Below are 4,987 nucleotides of genomic sequence, written 5' to 3'. Positions count from 1 at the left end.
CAAAATCCAGTGACCCAAGCCGGGCATGGTGGCACACGCCTGTAATCCCAGCACTCAGAAGGCTGAGGCAGGAGGATGGCTGTGAGTTTGAGACCAGCCTGGGCTACACAGTGAGTTCTCAACTACATAGTGATACTCTGTCATAGTGATACATAGTGATACTTTGTCAAAACAAACAAACAAACAAAAAATCCAGTGACCCGGCACTGGACAGGGGCTTCATTATAAACCAGTCTGAAATCTTCAGGAGCAACATGTATACTCAAATACACAAACAGCCACTGGGTAAGACACTGCGCACCTACAATCCAAGCACTCAGGAGGCTGAGGCAGGAGGACATTGCCAGTTTGAGGCCAGCGGAAGCTACACAGAGTTCAATACCAGTCTGGACTACATATACAGCAAGATCCTGTCTCAGAACAAAACAAAGCACACAAAAATGCCAAATGTCAACGAACACACCTGGTAGCAGCAACGCATTCTCTCGCGTGGCAAGGTCACCGTGCCAGGCCCTGAACTGCCCTGCATGCTGCTCCACTCAGGCGGTGGCACGAACTCAGCACAATAGCAGAGTCACATTCCTTGGGACCCGGGGTGACGGAATTGAGGCTCCACACCCGAAGAAGGCACCACTCCTAATTTCAGTAACAGGTGACTGCTAACGTACAAAATAAAAGCAACCCCAGTAACGGCTCCATAGTAAACAATTTTGTTACTGCTTTAAGTGCTGATGGTTGGGACAAAAACAAATTGGAAAATTCTCAGTAGTTTCTCTCACCTCTGTATTTTTTTAAACAAAAAGCCACAGAGAAGAAGCGGGCACAAAACTGCCCACCTGCAAGGCCCCCAGAAGCACTTGCAGCTAACTTCCTACAGAAAAGTTCTTAAACTCAGGGGCCCAACTTTTCAAAGCTTATTTTCTTTCTTTCTTTCTTTTTCAGTGCTATGACATCAATTCTTTTTTTAATTAAAGCAAATCATGTCTATTTTAAAAGAATCAGAACTAGCACAAAAAAATTAAAACATTCAAGAATAGCACCTCTCTCTAGATCATTTTTATTACTTTATTTTTATTTTTTGTGACACTGGGGATTGAACCCAGGCTCCTGAACATGCTAGACAAGCACTATGCCAGTAAGCTACATCATCAGAGCTCTTTGTATTTATTTTTTGAGATAGGATCTTACTATGTAGCCCATGCTGGCCTCAAAGTCGCAGCAATCCTCCTGCCTCGGCCTCCCAAATGCTGGGTTTACAAATGTGCACCACCATGCCCAGCCCTAGAGCCCTCTGTAAAATTTTTATTTTGAGACAGGGTCTCATTAAGTTGCTGAGGCTAACCTCAAAATTGCAATCCTCCTGCCTCCATCCCCTGGAATCACAGATGTACACTACATACCTGCCTTCTTCAGAACTTTATAAAAAAAAAATTTTTTTTGTACCAAGGTTCAAACTCAGGACCTCGTGCTTGCCAGGCAGGTGCAGAACCACTGAGCTAAATCACCGGCCCTCCAAATTTTATTTTTTACAAACATCACTAATTTGAAAACAAATTACTCAGTAGATTCACAGAGCTTACTGTATGTAGGAGAAACCAAAGGACTTGTTGAAAAAGAGCAGTAAACTGAGGAGAAAGTGAGGGCAGAGCTGGCCAGGTGAACCTGAGGGAGAGAAATCTGGGGTGAGGAACAGCACAGGCAAAGGCAGGTGGCAGGGAGCCCCGAGAGGGCAGTGGTGGAGAGATGACCAGCTTCTTGATCAGCATTTGAAACTGTCCAAATCTATATAAAGCTCAACCTTCTTTTAGATGGTTTGCTTTTTGTTTTGGATGCTGAGGATGGAACCCAGAGCTTCTCAAAAGCCAGCCAAGCACTCTACCACTGAGCTACATTCCCAGCTCTAAGGTTTTTTCTTTTGAGACAGGGACCCACTATGTAGTTCAGGCTGGCCTCAAACTCCCAACAATCCTCTGGCCTCAGCCTTCCAAACACTGGGAATACAGGAGTACTCTACCATGCCCAGAAAGAGTTTTTATTGGGGGGCGGGATTTGGTTCAGTGGTTCCACTGCCTTCAGTGCAAGGGCCCAAGTTCAATCCCCAGTACCAAAAAAAAACCACTTTTTTTTTTTGGTACCAGGATCGAATTCATGATCTTGCACTTGTGAGGCTGGTGGCAACACCACTGAGCTAAATCCCTGGCCAGAAAGACCTTTTTTTAAAATATAAAAATCTTGGCCAGGTATGGCAGTCTGAACTACAAAGCAAGACCCTATCTCCAAAAATAAATAAATAAAATAAAAACAAGGTCTCACTATGCAGTTCAGGCTGGCCTCAACTCAGGCAATCCTTCTGCCTCTGTCCCCTGAGTGCGAGGATTATAGGCATGTGCCACCATGCCCAGCCCCAAGATTTCTGTTTTTTTGTTTTTGTTTTTTTTTTTATATCAGGGATCAAACTCAGGACCTTGTGCTTGCAAGGCAGGTGAGGTGTCACTGAGCTAAATCCCTGGACCCTCCAAAAATATCTTTGAGGTATCACCAAAATAGCACACTAGGGTGAGGGATGTAACACAATGGCACAGCACCTGCCTGGGGAGGCCCCGAGTTTGATTCTTTGCAATGAAAGGGAAAAAAAAAAAAAAGAAAAGAAAACCAGCACACTAATTCCATATATGAAAACTCAAAATAGAAAAACAGCGTATTCAAATTAAGTCCTGCCAGGGGTGGTGGCGCACACCTGTAATCCCAGCACTAGGGAGGCTGAGGCAGGAGGATCATGAGTTCGAACCCAGCCTGGGCTACATAGTGAGTTCCAGGTCAGTCTCAACTACATAGTGAGACCCTGTCTCAAAAAACAAAACAAAACAAAAAAAAAAAACAAAAATACAAATTAAGTCCTATCATTATAATACAGATTATGCTTCTGACTCCTTACTGACAGTTTCTGTGTGCAAGAGATTACAGTGCCTAACAGACTCCTAAAACACCCTCCTTGATTTCCACAGAGGTGCTCAGTTTACTCTGCACTCGTGATTCCCAGGCCTTCAACTGCTTCTGCTATAAACACCCTGAGGCACTTTGGCTGTAACAGCAGACTTCCAGTCTCTATGTTAAAGGCACAAAATACAGAAAATTAAACAGAACTCACTCTGTGTAATGGATTAAAAGACTGAATCGCTGGGTACAGGCTAAACTCAGTTCATGATCTCCCATGAAGACTGAGAATGAAGCAGTTTTATGTCTGAGATCTGGGAGTTGGTTCCTCTAGCATCTCACTGATGTTCTGAATTCTCATGTCATGACCCCTGCCCAAAGGTTCCACAGATGTGGCTGAAAAAGTATCAGCTACAAAGAAAGTCTCTGGATAGCCTGTGTTTATTTTAAAATCATTTACTTAAGAAATTAATTTTTTTCCCCAGGATTAGGTATCGGACTCAGGACCTTACACTTGCAAGGTAGGCGTGGCACCACTGAACTAAATCCCTGGCCCTAAGAAATTAATTTTTAAAAAGAAAGTAATAATGAAACTCAAGAGTCCAGCAGTTAGTTTTGCTTTCTGATTCTGCAACCTGTGGCAGACGGCTTCCTTGGCACGTGTGACCCTGGCACTCTGCCCGTGTTTACAAGGCTGACAGGAGTCTTTTAAAGGTGGAAGGAGCCCTTCTTTTGCCAGAGGTGACAGTCCCCACAGGCTCTGCTCTTTCTGGTGTCCATCCACAAAGGGCCTGTACCAGTGAGAACAAGCAGCCATCTCAGAAATAGCCCTCGCCCTGTTCTATAAACAGCGCTAATAAACTAATGGAAATTGTGTATCAGTCTTCATTTGTTTTTTCAATTCTTCCCGCCCTATATATCTGGAAATATTCTTGAAATAGTCAATCTTGCTTGGCAAATTCAAGGGCATTCCTTTGATACCACTGGATCCCCAAATCAGAAATAAAAATCGTTTCTGTAATCAAGCTTACAAAAGAACACTTCAACTAGGTGCAAACGAACATTGCACGGGACGAGGCAGAACAAGGAGTTTAAGAGGTGTTATCATTTAAGGCTAGGAAATGAGCTGCTAAAGAAATCCCACATCCCGAAAACTTTGTAAGTATTTTTGAAAAATAAAATGCGATCGCTTCATAGTTACTGAGGCTCCTTCAAATTTAGCCAGGTGAGCAATACCCCAGGAATCAAAGACAAATGGGACACTTCGCCTGCCTTGTCAGTCGTACAGAATTGACGCCACCTCAGCCTTCTGAAAAATAAAATCTCTGACTCTCTGGAGAAGCCAAAGATTTATTACTCGCACCCCGGGGCTCTGAAAGGTTCAGACTGCAGGTGAGAGCGCCGAGGCCACGGATCGGGAGCTCCAGGAAACAGCCGGCCCAGTGCACCTCCGAGCTGCGTCCTGAGACGGGACGGGCAGAAGCGTGGCGACTGTCACCCACACCTGCTCAGCCCCGCCCCCAGCCCTCTTTCCCAACGGAGGGCTGCGGAAGGGAACTGTCCAAGGTTACCACCTGATTTGGAGTTGTGCCCCGGTGTGGGGCGCCAATAAAATAAACAGGATGCCCTGCCTGCCTACGGAGCCTCCCCGCTGTACACCCGCTGAGCGTTGACGAAGCGCCTGGGCAAGGCACACGGGACCTAAGCGAAGACCTCCTCGGCGGGATTCCAGCGTCACGAAGAAGCTGACCGAAAGAGGGAGATGTCTAACTTCCCAAAGCGGCAGCCACCCGCTGCCTGCACAGGTACCGCACGGGGACCGGCGGAAGTTCCACGTCCGGGACCGAGTGCCCCCTCCCCAGCGGTGAAAGTTTGGGCGGCCGCCCGCCGATCCTCCCGCGTGCCCTGTGTGGCCTTTAAGATCTGAGCCTCCCAAGTTGACATAAACTTGAAGAAAAGGTACATCAAGCACTATAATTATGGAAAAGGGATTATTTTGGAGGTCCTCATAAAGACAAAAAGTGTTCCTATTGTTATTAGAAAAACTTAGCAT

At 45.8% G+C, this 4,987-nt stretch overlaps 1 protein-coding gene across 1 annotated transcript in view; it reads right to left on the bottom strand.

Moving 5' to 3' along the window:
* The window catches only part of LOC117285882 (C-Jun-amino-terminal kinase-interacting protein 4-like), a 44,580-nt gene that overhangs the window by 39,330 nt on the left and 263 nt on the right, over positions 1-4,987 (bottom strand). The gene's annotated exons all lie outside the window — the stretch shown is intronic.

This window comes from Fukomys damarensis, unplaced genomic scaffold (genome assembly GCF_012274545.1).
Source record: "Fukomys damarensis isolate Sample0158 unplaced genomic scaffold, DMR_v1.0_HiC HiC_scaffold_13, whole genome shotgun sequence".
Taxonomy (NCBI): Eukaryota; Metazoa; Chordata; class Mammalia; order Rodentia; family Bathyergidae; genus Fukomys; species Fukomys damarensis.
The sequence above is the reverse complement of the archived record's forward strand: the minus strand, read 5'-3'. Positions and strand labels throughout refer to the sequence as shown.